The 26,014-nt window shown below is 40.3% G+C and overlaps 1 protein-coding gene and 1 pseudogene across 2 annotated transcripts in view; both read left to right on the top strand.

Annotated features, from left to right (window-relative positions):
- Positions 1 to 589: 589 nt before the first annotated feature.
- WASF3 (WASP family member 3) overlaps positions 590 to 26,014 on the top strand; it is a 131,274-nt gene continuing 105,849 nt past the window's right edge. For both annotated transcript variants that reach the window (XM_034936480.3, XM_034936482.3), the window contains exon 1: positions 590 to 733. The gene's annotated coding sequence lies outside the window, so the exon portion shown is untranslated. The remainder of the gene's footprint in view (positions 734 to 26,014) is intronic.
- LOC100984111 (small ribosomal subunit protein eS1-like) lies at positions 17,052 to 20,633 on the top strand (annotated as a pseudogene).

A 26,014-nucleotide genomic window follows, 5' to 3' on the forward strand; every position in this document is an offset into this window, starting at 1 on the left:
TTGTGGATTTCCTCACATCTAGGGTGGAGAGAGACTGGTGATAGGGTGATAAAAACAGAAGAATCTGTGTTGAAAGAGATGGGAAGATTTTAAAGGCAGAATGCTAACGAATTTGAGCAGGGCATAAAACCAACCCATGAACAGGGCTACAGTCCTCTCAGGGTTGCCTGAAGCCTCAGCCCTGGAGGACGTCTGACACCTTACAGGTAGAGGACCTCTGTGCAGGAGCCCTCAACACCCAGGGAGGATTAGGATATAAGCGCAAACTCAAAGGTACTGTAATGGGCACCTAGCAACCAGAGGTGATACAAGGGTCTCTTGGCCCGAAGTATCCCCACCTCTCCTTGCTGGAAAGGACGCTGCCTAAGCCTCATCCCGAGCTGGGGGCGGAGGACCAAGGGTGAGAGCCACCGCCTCCGCAATCCCCCGCCCCTCGGCACCGTCGCTCCGCGCGCTCGCCGGCTCCCTATTGGCCGAGGCACTCGCCAATCCTGGTGAAGCGGCCCCGTGAGTTGGCCCTGGTTGGTGGAGCCGGCACTGAGCCCCCCTCCTGCTCCAGCCGAACCCCCCCGCCGGGAGGGGGCGTGGCCGCGGCCGTGGACGGGCCGGAGGCGGCGTCGCTCGCGCCGCTGCGTGCGGTGTGGTGCGAGGCGGGTGCGCCGGGCGGCCACGGCGCGGCGGGACGATGGAGCTCGGAGCGCAGCCCCGGCGCCGGCGGCGGGACCGCGGACCGGTGAGTGAGGGCTGCGGTCGCCCCGGCTCTCCGCTGTAGGCTGCTGTGGCCCTCTCGGCTCCGGGCCGGGCGGCTGTCGGGGGAGGGGCGGCCCCACGGCGAACTGAAGTTGCTGCATCGCCGCGCGCTCCGGCCGGGCGGCGGGGCCCACTGCGGGCTGCGGCGCCGCCTCGCGCCTATCCCTGCAGCCCGGCCGCATCCTCCCGGCCGGCTCCCGCGCTGGCAGGGGCTTCTCGCCGTCACGGCGCGGCCGGGCGGCCCTTCTCTCCCGCGCCTCCGGGCCTCCGGCCCTTTGCCGTCCGGTGCGCGCTCCCTGGACTCGGGGCAGCCTCCCGCCCTCCCCGCCGTAAGTGGCGCCCGGGCCTCCGCTCGCGCCCCACGCACGACGCCCCGGGCCGCTCCGCGTCCGGGACCTTCGCATCCGTTCAGTGTCTGCGCGCCCTCGCTGGGTCTGGTCCAGCTCCGCGTGCCCCCCGGCCCCATTCGGCCCTCCCCGCCCTGGCCTGTGCCCTCTTGGTGCCCGCGTGCGTGTTGGTTGCGGGCGTCCTCTCCCTCGAGGCTGCGGGGCCGCGTGGCTCCCGGCCTCGGAGACCAGGCCGGACTCTTGGAGTGCAGGGGAGGAGGTGGGGCGGCCCGCGAGTGCGGGGGACCGCGCGCCGCGTATCATCTCCGGGGGACTTTACCCGCGCGCCTGGGCTTTAGCGAGGGCAGAAGCTTCCTCTCAGTTTGTGGTGCTGACGTGCAATGGCGATTGCTTCTTGATTTGGCCCCTCTGCAAGGGAGAGTTCCCTGGTGGAGACGAGAGTTCTTAATTATTCAGAAACTATGTGATGGGCTTAGGGATGAATGGGAGCATCATAGGAATTCTTTCTCATTTTAAGGTTAATTTTTAAATTAGCGGTTTACTTCCAGCAACAGTCTCGAGTTTTCAAAAACCGAAAATTAAAAAGACTACTTTTCGCAGTTCTTCAAATTAAATGCATAGCAGAACATGGTATTTTAAGATTCAGAGTCTACTTTTTATAAGGGGGAGAGGATAGCTATTTGAAATATTTTGCATCTTAAAAATTAGGTTTATCTAAAGCTTAAAATGCGACTCTATCAAAACTAAGTTCAAAGTATTGTAATTGACTAATCTTTCTATTGTCTCTAGGGCAAATTCTGTTGCTTCTTTTTATATGTGCTTTACCCAACTCTCCTTTTCTAGCAGTTAAACAATGCAGTGGTTCTTTAAAGCTAGTTCTTTTATCTGCTTGAGAGGTTAAACAAACGAAAGCTGGGTTTGACCTTTCCCAAAGGCATTCTCATTGTGTCCTCTCCACCTCCCTTCTCCCAGGGTTCTAATGACTTCAGTGTAGTACTCATTTTTCTTCATCTTGAAAGATTTTCTTAGTTGATATTCACAAAAGCTGTGTCTTTTCACATGTTTAAATATTGGAAAGTTTGGTCAACTATTATATTTACCTTCCAACCTGTGCTTATTCTAGAACTATCTACATATAGAAATTGTTCTTGCATTTCCAGTTGGCTGACATGAAGTTGCTTAATAGCATTTGTTTTTAAAAAATCTGTTTGCTTTAAAATTTACAACCTAATAGTCAAAGATATGCTTCACTATCTTCAACAATTACGAAAACAAAGGTGGAACACACTTTGCTAAGTGGTCATGCCAACATTGTAGCCTCCTATCTCTTGTCAGTGTGTCTTTGTAGTCACACGTTGCGGTTCCCATAGAAACCTATGTATGGCAGGTAACCTTTTGGTTATTGGGATGTTTTGATTAAAACAATTGCGTTATAATGCAAGTATTAAATGAATTGTCCCTATTCACGGGCTAGTACTAGTGATCGTCTTTGGAATTCCAAGGACTTTCTTTGAAGAGTACTCCCAGATTGTTTTTCACTTTGGGTGGCTCTCCATTGCTGTAGACCTTGAATCTCTTTTTCTTTTCTTTGCTTTCTTTTTTTTTTTTTTTTTTTTTTTTGAGACGGAGTCTCGCTCTTGTCTCCCAGACTGGAGTGCAGTGGTGTGATCTAGGCTCACTGCAACCTCCGCCTCCTGGGTTCAAGCGATTCTCCTGCCTCAGACTCCCGAGTAGCTGGGAGTACAGGCGCCTGCCACCATGCCCGGCTAATTTTTGTACTTTTAGTAGAGATGCAGTTTCACCATGTTGGACAGGTTGGTCTCGAACTCCTGACCTCAGGTTGATCCGCCCACCTCGGCCTCCCAAAATGCTGGGATTACAGGCGTGAGCCACCGCTTCCGGCCGAATCTCTCAACTTCTCTTCTCAGTCCGTTTTAAGGGCCCTGTTTCTTTCAAGTCAGGCTTTTTTTGGCTTTGCTCTTGGGCATGTGGAACTAAATGCTTCTGACAGCCCCACACATTCTTCTTCAGGGCTGGTTCTTTACCTGTGGCTTGACTTTATGCTGGTAATACAGAAATATTTTATGCCAGTAATACATAAATGATGTACATTATAAAATAATATCAACACAGATTTATAGAGGTAAAAAGTCTTAAGTTTTCTTTTTCCCGTCTTATTGTTGTCCTATTCCTATTTCTTTCTTCAGAGGTAACCATAATATAGGGTGTATCCTTCTGGATTTTTTCCATTTAACACTGTAGATGAAATATATAACCCTGTATGTTAAAAAAACCATTTCATGAATGCCTACTAAGTACCAGGCACTATTTTAATCACTAGGGTTGCAAAAATAAGAGACAGACGCTTTCAAGATGTTCATAGTCTACCAGGACAAGCAATTACAGTGCAGTGTGATAAGTACCATGATAGAGTCAGTAATCAGTGAGGGATGTAGGAGCCTCATGCATGACCTAATCCATTCATTCACTTGCTTTATTCATTCAGTACACTTCAGAGTTTTAATATGTGCCGAGGATACAGAGATAAACAAGACAGATACCTCTGTCAGCCCCCGATGAGCTTGCTGTGCAGTTCAGTCTCAAAGAGTTTTAACCGTTACAATGTATTGTTTGATATGGGATCTGAAAGGGGCCAGCAACAAGAGCTCAGAGGAGGACCATAAACCCAAGCTTAGGGACATTCAGAGAGACAGGAAGGCCTCCCAGAGGAAGCACCATGAGAAGGAATTGGTCGAAGTCTGGGTTGAGGAGAGGGTGTACAGAGAGATGGTCAGGGAGGTGATGCACTGGAGCAACCACAAACACCAGGAGTTCAGTCCAGTGGGGGTGGTTGTGGGCAAGGGCAGGGAAGTGGCAAGAAGTGAGGGAGGAGAAGTAATGAGGGACTGTGCCGTGTGGGGTCTTGTGATTACTGTTGTGTGGAGTTCGGAGACCTCTGTGGGCAACAGGAAACGGTTGAAGAATTGTAAGCAAAAGAGGGACACGGTCAAATTTGCCCTTTGGAGAATGGATTAGAAGAGGGAAGGCTGGAAGCAGGGAAATTTGAGGAGGTAGAATTGCTGGGATTTGGTCATTGGCCGTGTGTGTGTATGTGGCGGGGGGAGTTGGGGCAGGGAGGGGTTCAGGGCAGTGTCCAGCTCTGGCTGGGTGGTTGGGTGATGGCACTGTCCTTAGGTGGGGACAGAGCAGCATCCATTTTGGGGAAAAGATTATGGGTCACACTTGGCTGGGTTAAGTTTCAGGTGCTGAGGGGACAGCGTGTTCAGTTGGCTGCACTAGGGATCCAGATAATCAGGAGTTGTCTGGATTAGAGAGACGCATCTGAGAGTTATTAGCTGTCCCAGGCTGTCTCAAACAGTTTGAGAGTTTCCCAAACTATCAGCTAAGGTGCCACAGCAAACAGGGAGACTGGGGGATGTTTCACATTGTTGAGGAAAACACATAGTTCCGTCTCTTCAAGCCTGTGGAAACTACTAGCTCAAGGTAGTTAAAAATGTCTAGACTTGATTGCACTCCATTCCATTCGATGACCTCGTTTGTAAAGAAGGATTTTTGGTGGTTGCTGTAGCACTTGAAAATCAGTGTAGAAAAGGAAAGGAGGGAGGCCATTGTCCAGTCTGACTCCAAGGTTTGAGAGAAATTGTGCAGTGCTCAACAAGTGTACACATACTGTATTAGTAAATACTTGTGGTTATCTAAGAATGAAATAAAAATGCCATTTTTTCTCTCTATTAAAGTGTACTTTTTTCAAGTTGGTACCAAGTTGTTAGGACATTAAGTACTTACGTTTTTAACATTTTCTTTACTCAATAAGCATTTGTTTTGGCCTGAGACTCCAAGGGTGCGGTGAACAGAGAAAGTTTTGGAACTCCTGCCTTTGCCTGTGCAGTATTTGTTGATGGAAGCTGTTGGAGTAGATGAGGTCATTTGAGGAGTGTGTATAGAGTAAGAAAAGGAGTGGTGTGGAGTGAGATCTGAGGCACTTTTGTGTTTGAAAGAGAAGCAGATAATAGGCTCCCACACTGGGACTAAGAAGGATGGGGGTCATGGTGTCCGAGGAAACCTCAGCAGGCAGGGCGTGCTCAGCTGCTGCGAGCTGTTAGTAATACAGGGGACACTAGAGGCAACAGTGACATGACAGGGATGGGAGGGGGAGGCCAGTTTGTATCAGGATTTAATAGTGAGTGAGAGTGAGGGAGTGGAGCCCAGCATGTGTAGACAGCAATGCTTAAGAAATTTGATGCTGGTGGTTAGGGGTGGTTATAGGGAGGGCAGGTAAAGGGGGAACCCTTTGGTTTTTGTTTTTTAAATGGGGGGATTTGAGCATGTTTAAATGCTGGTAAAGAACCGAGAGAGGGTAATTTCAGAGTTTCCATTGGAGTTAGCCCACTAGATAGCGGTTTCAGAGTTTCCATTGGAGTTAGCCTGAGGACATGATGAATGATCTTGGTGAGGAGTCTCTGGAACCTCATTGCTGTGGATTGCAGAGTGAAGGGTGTTGAGGGAGGGAAGCTGGTTCTTTCCCAAACTTGATTATGAAGAGGAGAGAATGACATTAACTGGAGAGGGGCATCTGGTGTAGGCTGATTTCCTCCCCTCCCCTCCCCTCCCCTCCCCTCCTCCCTCCTCCTCCCTCCCTTCCCCTTTGCCTCCCTCCCTTTTCTTTTCTTTTCTCTTTTCTTTTCTTTTTTCTTTTCTTTCTAGCAGTGACTTTATTCTCTCTTTTTTTTGCTGTTGTCTTAAGAACACCTTTTGTCTTCCTTTCTCAAGACATGCTTTTCTGAGGACTGGTTGTTCCTTTGCAGGGCGGTTGCTTCCCACCCTGGACTTTTCCTAGGTGCCATTGTGTCTCCAGGTCGTGATGTCTTTGTGGCTGACTGTCCTCCTTTGCTGTCCTGTTCTGACAGAATACTCTCTCCTGTCAGTGTTTTTTCTGCTACTTACCTCAGCACCAGTTTTGTGTCAGATCCTATCCGCCTGTCTTCATAGATGTTTTTATTTTTATTTTTTGTAGAGACGGTGTTTTGCTATGTTGCCCAAGCTGGTCTTGAACTCCTGGGCTCAAGCAGTCCTCCCACCTTGGCCTCCCAAAGTGTTGCACCGCCCCCGACGTCATAGATGTTTATAGATTATAATAATTTTTCCGCACTAATGCCTGGTGTGGTGGCTCACACCTGTAATCCCAGCACTTTGGGAGGCTGATCACCTGAGGTCAGGAGTTCGAGAACAGCATGGCCAACATGGCAAAACCCTGTCTCTACTAAAAATACAAAAATTAGCCAGTTGTAGTGGCACACACCTTTACTCCCAGCTTCTAGGGAGGGTGAGGCAGGAGAATTGCTTGAACTCGGGAGGCAGAGGTTGCAGTGAGCTGAGATCGTGCCACTGTACTCCGGCCTGGGCAACAGAGTGAGACTCCATCTCAAAAAAAAAAAAAAAAAAAAAGAATAGTTTTTCCATACTTAGATTTCAGCCTTAATCTTTGGAGCCAAAGATGCTTCTGTTTCTTCTCTCTGCCTGCACATGTGCCTCTTCTCTGGGAGATTAGCTCTTCTGACTTTTTTTTTTTTTTTAAAAACATTTTAAACATCACAGACATTCTAGGGTATTTCTCATCTTTTAGGTCTCCTGGGGCTTCTAGGCCTTGGCTCTGAGCTCAGCATCTGGGATGATTTCTCAACTTTGTACTTTCTGAAATTTCCCTGGGATCTTTTCTCAGGGTGCCCTCTGACCTTGGAGCAGTGGTCTTGAAATTGATCTAAAGATATCTTCTGTTGTGTTATATGTTCTTGAACCTTTTTGGTATTTTAATTTTTTCTTCCTTTTAGTTTTTCCTTAAATACTTAAGTCAGCCCACACGTTTGTATGCCAACTATGTCTGAGGCACTGTTCTAGTTAGCAGTGATAAGAATGTTTAACATGACCAAGCTGCTGCCCTCAGAAAGCTTATATTCAAGTGAGGTAAAACAGGATAGATTATCTTGCTAACTGGTTCACAAACTCCTTGTTGGCAGGAACCACATAGGGTGGTGCCTTGTATATAATCTGTGCGTAGCGTGTGTGTGTTCCAGCTTGTCAGATAACCTCTTGAACGTCGTCGTCATATAGAGACCTTCATTTAGGTCTTGCACTTATTTCACTGTGGTAATACTTGGTGCCTTCTCCCACTGGCTGTCCTCTCACAGCCTTTGTGATCTTTGATCTTGGAATGCTTGTTTTCTAGCAGTTGAAAGCTGAATTGAATTTTTAGAAGTTCCTCTAGTGCATGCTGAAGATTTTATTAGCATGCTGCGGCAGTTCCATTTTAGTTCCTCTCATAGCATCCTCTCATTGAGAGCTGTTATCCATTTTGTGCTCTCGAGAAGCTCTGTGAAATTATATTGCAGTACCAAAGTATAGGTGTGATTAACTGTGAACTGGAATCAGTGTGGCCATTATTTTATCAGCTAAATGGATGAAGTGGTTCGTTCTTGGCAGATAGTAGATACTCAACAAGTATTTTTACATTGACTGAAAATGTTATGTGTTTTGATTCATGGTTATATAATAAGCAGGACTTGATCACTACTGGGTAGTTTACACAGTATGGTCTGAGCCATGTTGCTCTACTACCATCACTTATTTTCCAACTTCTCAAAATATGTACATGACAAGGTTGTGGTTTTTTTTTTTTTTTTTTTTTTTTTTTTTTGCCTGTTTTGTTACATAGTCCTGTGTTAGGATATTACCTAGGCAGGTTTCAGCTCTGAGTTGGCTTTGCAGCTCTTTGCTGGGGCATAGTCTATCCTAATGTTAGAATTAATGTTTGGTAGACACAAGGTCTCACTCTCTTGCCCAGACTGTAGGCCGTGGTGCTATCTCGGCTTGAAACCGGGAGGTGGAGGCTGCAGTGAGGTGAGATCACACCACTGTACTCCAGCCTGGGCAAAAGAGTGAGACTCGGTCTCAGAAAAAAAAAAAAAAAAAAAAGAATTAATGTTTATAGAAGGGCTCATGAATTTCAAAACTTGCTTCCTGTGGTACACGGGAGAAACTCTAGTACAAGTTGAGGGGTGCCATTAACCAGAAAGATGGTAAAGAGAGAGGGGGCAACTTACAAGTATGTTTATATTCTGAGAGAGGTTGTGGCTGTTGCATAGCTTAGAATGAGAAGGAAGAGACTGACTTTACATGCCTTCAAAAGTAAGATCTTAACTTTGGCAGAAATACTGTAATTTTCCAATATAGAACACGTCTGTTTTCAATATAAATGTAAAAACACACTAAAAAAAACCAGCCCTGTAGAATTTAAAACGTATCTCCATTCTTGGTTTTCTGTAGTATTTGTCATACATCTTTTAGAGTTAATCATCCTGGCTTTTGATCAGAAACCCAGAAATACACAGTAACCCCCTAATTCCCCGAACACCTGTCTTGAGATTTTAATTACGTACTGCAAACAGCATTTGTTTCCCAAGGCTTCTCTAGAATGTGAATTGTTCTTTGCGATATCCCAGGGAGGAAGATTATTAAAAGGTTACTCCTTTTCAAAAGTTGGCATTGCAATTTAGAATGGTTACAAAGTTTATCAATGAAAATGAACTTGATGCCTGAGCTATAATTGAAATCTTTATAGCTTCTCTGCTGTTTGTCCATTGTGTTACAGAGCATTCATTGAAAACTTCTTCCATTTCTGACATGTCCAGTTCCCACCCCTCAAAAAAAAATTATGAAAACTACAAAACTTCAGAACATCATTTGAAATAATTGTGTAGGGATTAGGCACCGAAGAGTTTAGAACAGCTACGTTACATTAAGCTATAATTATGGTTACTTTTTCTTGCCACACAGGAGTTTAGAAATTTGTGGTTTTATTTCTTAGGCTATTTTGTTTCTGATGATTGTCAAATTTCATTTGAGACAATATTGCCCTGCATTTTAATATTTACTTAGCATTTTTTCTCTTTTTGAACAGTTACGTAACTTAGATAAACTGTATGTAAATGAAAGTTACAGATAGAGTTTTAAGTGGAATATGTACTTTATTCAGATTTTTATTATTTGAGATGATGATTTATTGAACATAAGCAATGGAGACTTTTCTCTCATCTGTCATTAAATGAATGTCTGGATTAGCTTATAGGAAGTGCTCACAGTAATAAAGCTAAATATAAAGAATGAGAATCAAGAATATATAAGGACCAGAAATGAATACATCAAAACCTGTACTATCAATAAAGTTCTAGTCTCCGTGGTCAGTGTCTTAGACATGAGGACTGCTTTAATAACTGCAAGATTTCAGTGACTCAGAGCAAGAAGCATCTGTTTCTCACCTATGTGGAAGCTTATGTTGGGGTCGTCATGGGTTAGGTGTCCACATGGCTGTTCAGGTGGTCAGCCTTTTTCCACCTTGTGACTTAGCCTCCTATAGGAACTGGGAACCTGCTTGGTTCAGGCAGTGGGTGGAGAATGAGGACAGTCCTGTGGGAGGTTTTTATAGACCAGCACACATTGCTTCTCATCCTACTAGCCGTACTCATACATGGCCTCTCTTAGCTTACTTTAGGCTGGACACATAGCAGAGCTATATGCCGCAGGAGAAGAGAGGTCATGGGGACTGGTAGCATAACTAGTCTCTACCCCAGTCTGACTGGAACTTGTGTGAGCATCCTGGTGGCCACAGTGAAAGGAAATCATCCTCAGCTCTATGCTGTCATTTTCACCATGCATAAAGAACATACCAGTTTCTTTTCCTTAATATGTCCCCCATTTCACACTTGGAGCTTTGAATTGGTTACATTGAAAGGTGTAGTAGGTGATGTGCTCAGTGGCATTCATGTGGTACATTGAACAGTGGTTCTTGTTTGGCTGTTTATCATGTCCTTAAATAAAGTGAAAGTACAACAATCAAAAACAATTCTGTGGAGGATCAAACTGACATGGTTTATTATATATTTTGTAGTTGTGAGAATAAGCACACTTCATATCCCTCAAACAGTCATTCAGGAATATAAGTGATCTCAGGTGGATTTTTTGGTGAAAGATGTATAGAAGATAGTTTGAAGTTACTGTTACAGATGCGCTTGGAGTGCCAGTATTTTGTCAATTAAAGGTGGCTTTAGAGACCAAGAGAGAGATGGTTGGTTAGTTCAAAATCAATATCCTGCATGGCAAGCTTATTCTAGATCACGGATTGGTAAACTACAGCCTGTGGGCCACATCTGGCTCTTTGCCTGATTTTGCAAGGAAAATTGTATTGGAATACAGACGTGTTTGTTCTTTTATTTGTCTGGGGCTGCTTTAGTGCTGCAAGGCAGAGCTGATAGGGGTAAGTGGTGGCAACAGAGGCTAACTTACACAGTACAACATATTTGCTATCTGGCTCTTTACAGTAAAAATTCCTGACCCTTGTTTTGGAGAACATATTTTCTCCCTTTTCTGATGGGGCTCACATTGTAGTAGGTGAGAAAGCTAATAAACAACATTAAAAAAAATATATATATATATATCTCCCCTCACTTGCTTTGCTTTCTTTACTATGCTTTCTTTAGTATACAGCCTATGTGTAAGTGTGTGCGTGTATTTATATGTATATATATACATATGTGTGTGTGTATATATATATATAAAGAAAGCGAAGCATGTGAAGAGAGAGAATATCAGAGACTGCCATTTTTGATAAGGTGGTCAGGGAAGCCTATGTGAGATGACATTTGAGCAGAGATACAAACGAAAGTGAAGGAGTGAACCAGCTGGGCAAATATTTTGGGAACGAACCTTATTTGGGGAGAAACAGCAAGTGCCCCCTTGAGATACCGAGTAGCAGCAGGGAGGGCAGTGTGAATAGGGGGTTGGGTAGGGGGATGCGTAGTGACAGAGGTATTAAAGGGCCAGATTGTGTAGGGCCGTATAGACTGTGGTGCACTTTGGATTTTATTCTGAGTGAGATGAAAAACCATTGCAAAGTTTTGAGCAGGGACATGATACCATTTAAGTTAGATTGTAAGAGGATCACTAGGACTGCTGTGTAGAGGATAGATAGGGGACAAAGGTAGAAGGTGGGTGTCTGTGTGCTCTGTGTGCTAGGTAGGCATTGCGAAGTGCTGTGGCTGTTGGATGAATCAGTGGTTCCTGCCTTGAGGAGGTGTTAGTAGAATAGCAGAAGAAAGAGATCACTGTAATGCACTGCTGCTGACAGAGAAGCAAAGGTGCCCTGGGATGGGGTAGGAGGGGTACCTGATCCAAACCAAAGGTGACACCTTGACCTGAGAATTTAGAGGGGGCTGATCAAGACTCTGATTGTATATCAGAGCTCTGAGATTCTTGGAAGGACTACTTGCATGCAGGGATTTTCCCCACCTGTTAACCATGTGAGCAAGTGCTCATCCAGAGATGAGTGGTTTGGTGGCTTTTAGGTCACATGCCAGTGCCAACAATTGCAGTCTGGAGCATTGTGTTAGAGTGATGTTAAGGTGGTATCTCAGCTCAGCAGGATACACCACAGGAACTGAAGGGTGAAATATTTGCCATCTTTGCCAGAGAGCAGAACCAAAGTAATTTTGGTTTGGGAAAGTTAGTACCATAGGACTGTAGAAAAGTCTCAGTAATTTATCTGTGGAATGTATTGTAGAGTATTGCTACTTTCCCTGTATGCCTGGCAGTATGAATTAGTTGCACAATGTACGTCTCAGTAATTAAGCAAATCGGTCTGCTGTCTGGAGTTATTGGATTTGACCCAATTAAACTTTGGAGGATGTCTGTAAAAATGATTTTATTTTTGGGACAGGTGATAGTAAGGTATTTTGGATAATTAGTTGAAAAAATTGCTGCCGTTTTAAATTAGTGTAGAAGAGGACATTCACCTTTCTGTTTTCTATAATGGGGTGTCTAGATCATCTAGAGAGAATTTTAATTATCATAATATTGGTTTAAAAAGAAGTAGGGAGAGAAAATAAAATCACAATCATAGAGGGAAGTTTTTTTGTACTTTCTCTGCAACTGATAGAACAAAGGATATAGATGATTTGAACAAAACAATAAAATTGCCTCAGTGTGTCTAGCTGTTGTACCTAATGGCAGAATGCACATTCTTTGTAAGTAGACTGGACAGTATCTATCAGCTTGTTGGGAAAAGCAAGTTTGAGTATATTTTAGAAGATTGAATTCGAACAGAGTGTTCCATAAATTAAACTAAAATCAATAGCAAAAGGTAGCTAGAAAACCTTTTCTAAGTATCCCATGATCAAAGAAGATATTACGGTGAGAATTAGAAAATTTTACAAAATATGTTGATTAGAATCAATATGAAAATACTGTATATAAAAATTTGTGAGGTGCAGCTAAAGTCATACTCAGAGGAAAGATTATAGCCTTACATGCATGTGTTAGGAAAGAAGAAAGCCTGAAAAATGCTCAATGATGTGAACATCAATTTTAAGAAGTTAGAAAGAAACAGCATACTAAACCCAGAGGAAGTAGATAGACATTAAACGAGGAGAAATTGATAGAATAGAAAATAAATATACAGTAGAGAACATCTGCAGTACTAGTTTTATTGAAAAGATTGATGATATCAATCAATTTGGTGAGATTAATAAATTAAAATAAAAGACGGAAGGCACGGATTACCAATGTCAGCCATGAAAAAGAGAACATCCTAAAATATCCTACAGGCAGTAAAGATTTTTAACAAGATATTCATTTATGCTAATACATTTTTAACTTTAGATTAAATGGACAAGTTTTTCCTTAAATGTGGTTTTGTTATTCATTTAAATTATACCTTGATCAGCTGGGCGCGGTGGCTCATGCCTTTAATCCCAGCACTTTGGGAGGCCAAGGTGGGCGGATCACTTGAGGTCAGGAGTTTGAGACCAGCCTGGCCAATGTGGTGAAACCCCATCTCTACTAAAATTACAAAAAAATTAGCCGGGTGTGGTGGCGGGCGCCTGTAATTCCAGCTACGTGGGAGGCTGAGGCAGGAGAATCGCTTGAACCTGAGAGGTGGAGGTTGCAGTGAGCTGAGATCCTGCCACTGCACTGCAGCCTGGGGGACAAGAGCAAAACTGCGTCTCAAAAAAACAAAAAATTACACCTTGATCGTTTGTTTTAGGGTCCTTGTTGATTTGATTTTCTTTTTAACATAATCTAATACAAAACTACAAAAACCGTAGTTTCAGAGAAGTGTCACTCCCTCTCATACCCCTTTGACTGTGTCCTTTCTCCCTCTTGTAAATAACCAGCCTCACTTTTCTAGTTTCTTTTAAGACAGTATACATGTATGTTTTCTTATTTACCTTTTTTTCAAAAACAGAAGGTGGCATACTGTTTAAATTCTGTTGCACTTTGCTTTTTTTCACTTAAAATATACTCTAGAAATTAATTACTCTTTATCAGATTCCAGAGCTCTTCCTCATAATGTTACAGCTGTATAGTGCTGTTCACATAGTGTGAATATGATGCAGTTTGGTTACCAGTCTTCTGTGTTTGGACATTTAGGTAGCTTCCAATATTTTGCAATGACAGTACAAATAATGTGGCTATGAATAACCTTTTGTATGTATTTTTATATTGCAGGAGGTTTAATTTGGGAATAAAGTCCTCAAATTTGGATTTCTGGGTTGAAGGATAAATGTATATGTAATCTTGTTAGATGCTGCTGAATTCCCGTTCATAGAGATTGTACCATTTTGCATTACTCTGAGCAGTGTGTGAGTGCCCGTTTCTTTATAGCCTGCTAGTTAGAGGATATTGTGAAGCTTTCAAATTTTTGCCAATCTAATAGGTGAAAAATCTTTGTGTAGTTTAATTATATTTATTTTCTTTATTATGACTAAAGTTGAGCATCCTTTATGTTCAAGGGAAATTTTTATATTATTTTGAGAATTGTCTATTGCCCTTTTTTTCTATAGAATTTTTGCACCTTTTCTGTTCATTTTTTAAAAGTTTTTCTTTGCCTTAGGAATAATATTCCTTTGATATATGTTACAATATTTCTCCTAGTTTTGACTTTTCTGATTTTTTTCCCCATGAAAATATCTTCATGTAGTCAGATTTATCAAGCTTTTCTTTAATTGAATTGGGCATGGGTTTTGAGTCAAGGTCAGATTATTTGTAGAGGGATTCACCAATATTTTATTCTAGTACTTGAGTAGTTTTCATTTTTTACATTTAGATTTATGACACGCTACAAATTTATTCTGATATATATGGTGTGAGGAATAGATCTGATTTTGTCTTCTTCCGAATAGTGATTGAGTTGTACCAACACCATTTATAAAGTTCATCTTTACCCAGTTATTAGTGATGCCACCATTGCTGTATATTAGATTTCTGTATGTAGCTGGGTCTATTTTTGGGCGTTCCATTCCATTCTGTTGGTCTGTCTGTTCATATGCTATTCACACAATTTTAATCATGAGGCTTTGTTTTAATATTTGGAAAGGGCATTTCTCCCTCTTAGCTCCTCCCTTGCACATTTACTGAGCTGGCCTTTTGTGTTTGCTTTTCCACATGAACTTCAGCATCAATTTGTTGAGCTCCATTAAAAAGCTGTGTAATTTTTATTGGAATTGCTTTATATTTACAAATCAACTCTGACAACCTGATGAAGTTGTGATGTCTTAGCCAAGAACAGTCGAATGTTTGTCTACTTTCATGTGCCTTTCAGATGTGTATAAATTTATAGATTTCTTTGTATAGGTTTTGAACATTTCTTATTGTTTATTCCTATTTTGTTGCTGTTATAAATGGGACTTTCTGTTCCATTTTACATTCTAACTGGTTATTCTTTGTGTATGTGAAGACTAGTTTGTTTACTTTATATCTTGCTGCCTTGCTTAATTCTTTAATTGTTTGAGTTAATTTTGTCATTGATTCCTGGAGTTTTTCAGGTTTACTAACATGTCATCAACCACTAGAGAGTTGTTGTTCTTTTTTTCCATTGTTTGTGCCTTTAATTGTTTTCTGTTGTCTAATTGCCTTGGTGAATACCTTCAGAAAAATGTTAAATAGTGGAAAAGGTAGTGGCATTCGTATCTGGTTCCTGACCTTAATGGGAATGTGTGTAGAATTTGTCCTTTAGGATGTTGGCACTTGCACTCACCGTGTGTATGTGCGTGCATGCACATGCTCTTACCCTAATTCATTCTTGTTCTGTCTTAAGTTGTGTTAAGAAAGTATGCGTCTACTCCTGTTTATTCTATATATAAGGAATGAATACTGAATTTTGTCGAGGGCTTTTTTGGCCTCCTGTGGAGGCAATTATATGACTTTCTTGTTAGACTTATGAATATGGTGAATTATATTACTAGATTTCCTAATCAGAATCATTATTGCATTCCTGGTATAAACTCCTTTTTTGAGGTGGAGTTTTGCTCTGTCGCCCAGGCTGGAGTACAGTGGCACGATCTCGGCTCACTGCAACCTCGGCCTCCCAGATTCAAGCGATTCTCCTGCCTCAGTCTCCCGAGTAGCTGAGACTATAGGCACGTACCACCATGCTGGGCTAATTTTTGTATTTTTAGTAGAGATGGGGTTTCACCATGTTGGCCAGGCTGATCATGAACTCCTGACCTCAAGTGATCCGCCTGCCTCAGCCTCCCAAAGTGCTGGGATTACAGGCGGGAGCCACCGCGCCTGGCCTGGTATAAACTCTTAATGTGGTGTTGGAGTCTGTTAATATTTTATTTCAGAATTTGGCATTAATATTCATATGTGATATTGGTTTGTAATGTTCCTATTTTGTGTGATCACAGTCAGGTTCAGTTATTAATATTACACTTGATTTATAAAAAAGGATTTGGCAATATTTTTTCATGTTTAAAAAAATTGATGTAATATTGGGATTATCTGGTTTGTATAGGTTTGATAGACTTGCCTCTTGATATCATCTGGGTTTTTTGGGGGAGGGTAGTTTGATAACTTTTTTCAGTTCTTCTATGGAATTTAGTTGGCCTAAGCTTTCTATCTCTATGGGTGTCCATTTGGGTAAACTCTGTTTTCCTATGAAATTATCCATTTCATCTAGGCTTTTAAATTCATTTCCATAGAGGTGTACAGAGTACTTTCCTGTGATTAATATATTTTATCTTTTTTGCATTTGTGCATTTGCTCATTTTTCCTTGATAAACTTAGATTGTGCTTTATTTCAGTTTTTTTTTGAGGTAAAATATACATAACATTAAGTTTATGGTTTTAACCATTTTTAAGTGCACAGTTCATTTTATCCTTTGCTGTGCAGAAGCTTTTTAATTTGATGCAATCCCATTTGTTTATTTTTGCTTTTGTTTCCTTGATTACTACTTTAAATGTGTTCTATGGACTCTGATGTATAGGTTCTCATTATCTCTCAGAAATTCAGTCATTTGTTTGTATATCCCTTTTCACCCAAGAGTTGTATAAATTTTTAGGTGGAAAGGCTTTTTTGTTCTTAATTTCTAGTTTTATTTTCCTTGATTTAATTACTAGTATTATTATTTTTGTATATTTTACTGATATGGATACAGAAAAGTCTACATCAGAAGTATAGTTGAATTTTCACAAAATGAATTCATCCATGAAACCAGTACTCAGACCATTCCCAGAACTTCAGAAGGCCCTCACATTCCTTTCATCTCATGCCCACCCCTCTCCAAAGGTAACCACTAAGTTGACTTCTAATATTGAGTTTTGTCTGCTTTTGAACTTTACAGAAATAAATCATTATTATGTAGTTTTGTTTTTAAATCTTTCATTCAACAAGTTTTGTTAAATTCATCTGTTATTTTTGCTGTATAATTTTCCATTATATAACTGTACCACTGTTCATTTGTCCACCTCTCCTTATAGTATTTGTATCATTTTCAGTGTTTTGTATTTCTAGTTTTGTTTTTGCACTGTGATCAGAGGATATTTTTTGTGATATTTCCATTTTATGAACATAGTAATGATTTCTTTGTGCCTTAACATATAATTTTCTGTGAGTGTTCAAGAAGCTATATTCTCTGTTACCAGAGTGGAGTTCTGTCTCTCTCTATATATATACAGAACAACTACTTTGTTGGTTATATTGTTGAAATCATTTATATCTTTTTTTTCCTATGCTCTGCTTTGTATCAAGTAGTGTGTTTTATTTATGGTGTGTTTCTATTTATTTACTCTTGGATCAGCCATAATTTGTTATTTAGTTCATAGAGATTAATAATGTCTTCTGCATTGTGAAATTAACTTTTAGTATTTAAAAGTAGTTAGGACTATTCAGATAACTTTTGTCTTGATTTTTTTTTGTCTGATTATTTTTATTCACCTGGTAAATTTTTGTTCCTTTATTTTTAGCCTTTTTGAATCACTGCATTTTAAGTATGTCTTTTATATACAGCATAGTCTTTGCTTTCTAAGCAAATTTGAAAATATCTTTTAATAAGCAAGTTAAGCTGATTCATATTAATTGTTATAACTGATAGGTTTGTTCTCAGTTCTGTCATTGTGTTAAATTACTGTCTGTATTTTGGTATATTTACTGTTCATTTATTGTTTGATGTGTTTTTCTTAATTTAAAAAATTCTTTTGATATCAGGAAGGTGGGACTAAGTTTTTCTTCTAATAGTACCATTGAATTTGTACCTTTTGTAGTACCTTAACCCCTTCTTTTTTTTTTTTTTTTGAGATGGAGTCTCGCTGTGTCACCCAGGCTGGAGTGCAGTGGTGCGATCTCGGCTCACTGCAAGCTGCACCTCCTGGGTTCACACCATTGTCCTGCCTCAGCCTCCGGAGTAGCTGGGACTACAGGCGCCTGCCACCACGCCCTGCTAATTTTTTGTATTTTTAGTAGAGACGGGGTTACACTGTGTTAGCCAGGATGGTCTCGATCTCCTGACCTTGTGATCCGCCCACCTTGGCCTCCCAAAGTGCTGGGATTACAGGCGTGAGCCACCGTGCTTGGCCAACCCCTTCTTATTTTTAACCTATCTTTTTACTGTCTTGTATGCTACTTTTATAAGGCATCTTTTCCTTCTCATCTGTTCACGATACAATCACCTATGATTGTATGGCTTTTTTTTCTTTCCTTTTTCTCTTCCCTTTCCTCCCATTATTTCAGTTGCATTTTCAAATCTTTTCAGGACATATACAGTTTATGTATCATTTTTCTGTCTTGTTTTTATTCTTAGTTCTACAGTTAAATACATAAAATGCTCACTTTGTGACCAGTCCTTTTGCTTACGTTTCTTTAGTCATCCCTTGTTTAGATGGAGCTCAAGCCCGGATGTTCCATTGAATGTAATGTATCAGTGTCTCTCCTGTGCATCTAGGATTCTATTAGTTGTATAATGTTCTTGGCAGAACTGAGAACATAGTTAGCCTGTGGTCCAGATGATGAACCTGGGTTGAGAAAGGGATTAGAACCCTCAGGAAAGATACATGTGTAAGTATTTTGTGAGTTCTTGCTTGTTCAAAGTTTTTTTATTAGCCTCGTTAGTTGAAGGACAGGTTGGCTTGATATACAATCCTTTTTACTGAGCTTCTTTTCTTATTTTTAGTATTTATTTATTTGAGACAGGTTCTAGAATGATTTTCTACTAGTCTTGCTTTTTATGTTGCTTTGCTAAGTCTGATACCAGGCTGATTCATTCTCTGATATCATTCTCTGATATCTTTTAGCATGGAGGCCTCGAAGATATCTTTCATATGCGTAAAGTCTAATAGTTTACCAGGTTACATTTTTGGGGTAGTTTGTTCTTGGTCAGTTTTCCCCAGTTGGCCCTTAAAATGTGTAGATTCAGGTCTTTTATTTTCAGGAAGTTTTCTTAGAGTATTATTTTAAATATTCTGTTTTAGTGTTTTGAATATCTTCTTCCAGAGTTTGATGTAAATGTATCTTGGAGGTATATGTATTTCTAATTATATAAATATTTGACCCTCTTTGCCTAATTTGTTTTATTCACTTCAACTTTGACCCTTTATACTTCTTTTTAAATTTCACTTTCTTATGGTTGTTTTTCTACTTTTCCTCAATGCCCTTTGTAAAATTTTCATTTGAATCTATTATTCTCCCTTGGACATCTTAATTCCTTCTCTACTATGACTTTTTCTTTCTTTTGTTTCTTTCCTGGGTTCAAGCCACTCCTGTTTCATTACTTTCTTTTTTTTTCCTTTTCTATTTTTACTCTTCTTGGGGTCTTGAACTGTAAGAGGTCCTGGAACATAAATTTGAGAATTGTTGTATCATACAGTAGTGGTTTACTTGGGGAATTTCAGAAGTACTGATGCCTTTGACCTAGCCTCAGAAATTGCGATGGTCTGAAGTGGTACATGGGCTTTGAAGATTTTAAATGATAGCCAGGAGATTGTAATGTTTAGGAACTTCACTGAGATATAGTTTGGAGTGTGGTACATCATGTGCTTATGTAACTTATGTACTTACTATCTCAAAAAAGGTCTAAGTCAGTGGTTCCCAAGTTTTCAGAGAACAGTCATCTGAAGATCATATTCATTTTTCATAGTTTGTTGTTAGTATGTAGAATTACAGTTAACTTTAAAAATAACTTTATTGTGGAACAATAATAGACTCATTGGAAATGCAAAAATAGTTCACAGAGGTTCTATGTATTCTTTACCCAGCTTCCTCCAGTGGTAACATCCTACGTAACTATAGTATAATATCAAAACTGCCCTTTTGGCTCTCTGAGCAGCACCATGGCTGTTGGCAAGAACAAACACCTTACGAAAGGAGGCAAAAAGGGAGCCAAGAAGAAAGTGGTTGATCCATTTTCTAAGAAAGATTGGTATGATATGAAAGCACCTTCTGTTATGAAAGCACCTTCTGTGTTCAATATAAGGAATATTGGAAAGATGCTAGTCACCAGGACCCAAGGAAACAAAATTGCATCTGATGGCCTCAAGGGTCATGTGTTTGAAGTGAGTCTTGCTGATTTGCAGAAAGATGAGATTGCATTTAGAAAATTCAAGCTGATTACTGAAGATGTTCAGGGCAAAAACTTCCTAACTTCCTTGGCATGGATCTTACCTGTGACAAAATGTGTTCCATGGTCAAAAAATGGCAGACAGTGATTAAAGCTCATGTTGATGTCAAGACTACCGATGGTTACTTGCTTTGTCTGTTCTGTGTTGGTTTTCCTAAAAACAATGTAACAATCAGATATGGAAAACCTTTTATGCTCAGCACCAACAGGTCCGCCAAATCCGGAAGAATATGATGGAAATCAAGACCCGGGAGGTGCAGAAAAATGACTTGAAAGAAGTGGTCAATAAATTGATTCCAGACAGCATTGGAAAAGACATAGAAAAGACTTGCCAATCCATTTATCCTCTCCATGATGTCTTCGTTAGAAAAGTAAAAATGCTGAAGAAGCCCAAGTTTGAATTGGGAAAACTCATGGAGCTTCATGGTGAAGGCAGTAGTTCTGGAAAAGCCACTGGGAGCAAGACAGGTGCTAAAGTTGAATGAGCTGATGGATATGAACCACCAGTCCAAGAATCTGTTTAAAGTTCAGACTTATAATAATGGCAAGTAAAAAGTCCTATTTGTGGAAAAAAAAATCAAAACCAGGAAATTGACATTGGTACAATCTGCAGACCTTATTCAGATTTCACTAGTTTATACATGCACTCAGTTGTGTGTTCTGTGCAATTTAATCATGTGTATAGATTCATGTAATCACTACCACATCAAGTTACAGAACTGTTCCATCAGCACAGAGGAACTCCCTTAGGTTTCCTCTTTGTAGTCACTACAGTTGATTTCTTTATATTAATTTGTATCATGTGACTTTGTTGAATTTGTCTTTTAATTCTAGTAGTTTTATTGTGGATTCCTTAGACTTTTTTTTATGTATAGGATCATAAAATGTGGTAATCATGAAATTGACTAGCAAGACAATTTTACCTCTTTTCCAATCTAGATACTTTCTCCTCCTTTCCCCCCTTCTTTTCTTTACTCCTGCCTTATTGCACTGGATAGAACTTCCTTTAGAATATTGCGTAGAAATTATAAGATTAGATATTCCTCCCTTGTTCCTGATTTCAGGGGGAAAGCATTCAGTCCTTCAACATTAAGCATGATTTTAGTTGTTTTCTTGTAGACGACTTACCAGGTTGAAAAATTTTTCTTCTAAGTCTAGGAGTTTTTAATCACTGTGATAAGTTTAATAAAGTTGCTACCTTAGCATTCATTTTAGGCCTAACATAAATTGTTCGTAATTCAGTCATGCCCTGTCACCTTTGGCCTAGTTAGAACTTCCCCTCCCTGCAGTTGTTTGCAATATGGCCTACTTGTGCCTCATCTCACTGACCCAAAATGCAACACACCATGAGCTGCCGATCACAGTAAAACCTAATGGTCAGCCTCAGAAGTCATGTGAATAAGTTCCCATTCACATTTGTTTTCTTTAACCAATTCACAAGAAGGAAAGCATAAGGAATAATGTCCCTTAAAGGTGTAGTTCCACAGTTCTTCTTTCTCCCTCTCCCTCCTACTCCTTCCCTCTCCTGTCTCAGGACCTCCTGTCTGTCTCTGTTTGGCACTCTAACCTCTCTGGGACCTATGAGTAATAAACTTCTTTCGTTTCATGTATTTTGCCTTAGCTTCCTCATTGTGTCTCCATTGACACACACATACTGTATTGTTCTTGATATCATTTAACATCTTTTCTTTAACAAATCAACAGTCATGAATGGATATTGGATTTTGGGAAATGCTTTTTCTATTGAGATGATCATGTGATTTTGTCCTTTATGATAGTAGTTATTATATTGATTTTTGGAGATTAAGCTAACCTTATATTCTTGGGATACATTTCCTTTTTTTTTTTTTTTTTTTTTTTTTGGTGGGTCAGGGTCTTGCTCTGTTGCACAGGCTGGAGAGCAGTGGTGCAATCATAGCTCACTGTAACCCCAAACTCCGGGCTCAGGTGAGCCTCCCACCTCAGCCTCCTGAGTAGCTTGGACTACTGGTGTGTGCCACTAGGACTGGCGAATTTTTTAAGTTTTTTTTAGAGATGGGGTCTCGCTATGCTGCTGAGGCTGGTCTTGAACCCCTGGCTTCAAGTGATCCTCTTGCCTTAAGGAGAGAGAAACTAGATTAAAATACAAAAGTAAATACCCAAGCCTAGAGAAGGGGAAAGATAGTGATGACTATTATTAACAAATTAATTATAGTAATTATTATTTTTTGCTTACCATTAGTTAATTTTGGATAGCAGACACATACATTCAAATATTTTAATAGTCCATGAAATATATAGGTGGGTAGTCTGGTTCTAGACACATGTTAAGCTGAAGTGCCAAGGATAGGAAGTAAGGTTGAAAGTAGTGGCATTCTTTTACTGAAAAGACATTTACTTTTTGGGTTGTTTTGCAGGTATAATGGTATCTCACCTACATTGTCACTTTGCCTAGTTTACTATTTTGTTTTTTGTTTGTTTCAGTGAATTCCTGAAAGAGAAAAAAGAAACAACATGATTCTCTCTGTAACAGCCCCCTGGACCCCCTCACCCAGTGTTCAGCATGATATAGACCCTTGTGTTTACCCTTTTTTTAAAACCAGGAAATGGCACTCCTGGTGTTTGGTGTGAGCACTGATTATGCTTGGTCATCAGAAATGAATGAACTGGCAAGGGAAATGAATAAATGAGCTCAGAGAAAGCAAAACTGAATCATGCTGAAGATGCTTTCTAGGATGATTGTATTTCTGAAACCTTAAATCAAGCTTGTCCAACCTATGGCCCATGGGCTGCATGTGGCCCAGAATGGCTTTGAATGCAGCCCAACACAAATTTGTAAATTTTCTTAGAACATTACAAGATTTTTTTGTGATTTATTTATTATTTACTTATTTTTAGCTCATTAGCTGTCTTTAGTGTTAGTGTTAGTGTATTTTATGTGTGGCCCAAGACAATTCTTCTTCTTCCAGTGTGGCCCAGGGAAGCCAAAAGATTGGACACCCCTGCCTTAGATATTGAAAATTAGAGGTGCCTGCATTTCCAGTAATTAAGACAATTCTTACTGTGCATTTTTTGCTTTCCATTATCTTTCATTTAAAAAATCTCCAACTTTTACCTTTTAGAATATTAGGATAGAATCTTATTAATATGAATACGTCCAAAAGTTGGCTTTTGTGGTTTTCTTTTGTCAGAAGTGCTGTAGGATAATATAACTTAAAACACATACAGTTTTCTGCTTCTCTCAAGATGTTCAGTTGTTTTTCAGAAACACCTAAATGAATGGTGCTAAACTTTCCATGGGCTTTGTCTAAAACTCGACAAGCATTAGATTAATATTTCTTTTGTAGGTCCAATTAGCATTCAAATATTATTCCTGAAGTATTGGATTTCATATGTTATTTTTTGTTGCTTGTTGATATTTTGGTTTTATTTTGGGAGCTGCCTAATTCTCAGGTCAAATTATTTCTGGTAGTTTTGAAATTTCTTTTTTCTTTCTTTTTTTTTTTTTTTTGAGACAGAGTTTTTGCTCTTGTTGCTCAGACTGGAGTGTGGTGGCACGATCTCGGCTCACCTCAACCTCTGCCTCCCGGGTTCAAGCGATTCTTCTGCCTCAGCCTCCCGAGTAGCTGGGATTACAGGTGTGTGCCACCACACCCGGCTAATTTTATATTTTTAGTAGAGATGGAGTTTCTCCATGTTGGTCAGGTTGGTCTCGAGCTCCCGACCTCAGGTGATCTGCCCAACTCGGCCTCCCAAAGTGTTGGGATTACAGGCGTGAGCCACTGCACCCAGCATAAATTTCTTTTTTTTTTTTTTTTAAGGCAAGGTCACACTCCTGTCACCCAAGCTGGGGTGCAGTGGTACAATCTTGGCTCACTGCAAGCTTGACTTCTGGGATCAGTTGATCCCCCCACCTCAGCCTCCCGAGTAGCTGGGATTACAGGCATGTACCACCATGCCTGGCTAATTTTTTGTATTTTTAGAAGAGATGGGGTTTCGCCATGTTGCCCAGGCTGGTCTTGAACTCCTGAGCTCAAGTGATCTGCCTGTCTTGGCCTCCCAAAATGCTGGGATTATAGGTGTGAGCCACTATACCTGGTCAAATTTCTTTTTTTTAAGATTATTTTGAAAGTATCGGTTGTGATAAAATGAGGAAACCATATGTGAATGGATGGAATGTGGTGTCTTTTCCTAAGTTGAATAGAATTTGATTAATCTGACTATCCTCAGAAGATTTTGCAAATTTCATTTAAATTTAAGTTAACAGAATTTCTGAAGTAGTAATCTGAGGAGTTAACCTAGGCCAGCCAATTTTTTTTTTTTAACAGTTGAATGAATAGAAATCCAGAAAAGTTTGAGTTGAGCAAGGCATTTTGATCTATTTCCCCACAGAAATCAGTGGGGAAACTTTCACTTTTGTTCCAATCAGAGCAACTCCCTTTTAGTTGTTTAGTGTTTTGATTAAAGTTTTATTTTAAGAAAGGTTCTGCTTTAAAAAAAAAAAGTTACAAAACCACTGCTTTTAAGGGGAAGGGATCCCAAATAAGTATGAGTGGAAAGCTATCAGAGTCTCTTGGCTTTTTAAAAAAATTAGCGCCTACTAGAGAGTCTTTCCTTGACAGTTATTTGCTATAAACTAGGCTTTGATATGATCAGAATAGAAGGCATCATTTGGAGTATCAAATACAGAGGAAAATAAAGTGATTCTTCAGCCTTTGCTTTGGCATAGAATGTTACCAGGTATGGACTTAACTATGTTTGCTGAAATTATTTTCAGGTTTTAGAGTCAGGAATGAAGGAACATTCCTTGAGTATTTGATAGATTTGTGGTTTATAGACAGTAAATTCTGTAATCGATGAGCTTCCTCTTTAGAAGTTCTTGAACCAAATTTATGGTTCACTGTAAGCCAGTGTATAGGATTTAAAAGGATGAGTCTTTGCATGAGTCTGATTTCTAACTCATTTGATACTTCTTTTTCACTTCCAATAAATGTTTTCTTGCTTTCTGAACAAAGTAGGTTATACATAAATGCAATTACATACGGATGGTTCCTGACTATACCTACACCCTTGTGTAGGTTTCAGGCTCTGGACTGGATGCTCTGTTGCCTCTAAGACTTGATGGGACAGGTCAGGAGCAGGGGCTTTGGGGCCAGACTGATTTGTGTTCAAATCTTGACTCTGTTGTTTATTAGCTGTGTGATTCGGGGACATTTCTTAACTTCTGTGATCCTTGATTTCCTAATCTAAAAAAGAAAGCCGGGCTGGGCACGGTGGCTCACACCTGTAATCCTAGCACTTTAGGAGGCCGAGGTGAGCGGATTGCCTGAGCTCAGGAGTTCAAGAACAGCCTGGGCAACAGTGAAAACCCTGTCTCTACTAAAATACAAAAAATTAGCTAGGTGTGGCAGTGTGCACCTGTAGTCCCAGTTACTCGGGAGGCTGAGGCAGGAGAATTGCTTGAACCCGGGAGGTGGAGGTTGCAGTGAGCCGAGATCATACCACTACACTCTAGCCTGGGTGACTGAGTGAGACTCCGTCTCAAAAAAAAAAAAAAAAAAAAAAAGCCTACCTCACAGTGTTGTACTTAAAGAGTATACTTAAGTAAGAGAATGTAAATAATAAATAAAGTGCTTAGTACTGTACCGAGAATAGAAAATTTCACAGTAACTGGCAGAGTAAAGAAAGCAGCAATAGAGAGAAAATCCCTAAGAAACCTTCAGATCTGTATGTGTGTTCTGAGACCATACCTTGGAAGAGAGGGCAAAAACAATGTAGGTCTCTTTTTCCAGCTATTAACATATATTCTAATAGGATAGATACCTTGAGAGAATAATTAGTCAATAAGAAAGATAATGACAGGCACCTCTATGGATGCTTAAAATGGGGGCAGAAAGAAATTAATGCTAAAGTGGTAATTTGAAGCCTAGGGTCTTAGTGGAAAGATAGCAATAGCCATGGTAAAGCAGTTTGGACAGT

The sequence above is a fragment of the Pan paniscus genome, chromosome 14, assembly GCF_029289425.2.
Source record: "Pan paniscus chromosome 14, NHGRI_mPanPan1-v2.0_pri, whole genome shotgun sequence".
NCBI lineage: Eukaryota > Metazoa > Chordata > Mammalia > Primates > Hominidae > Pan > Pan paniscus.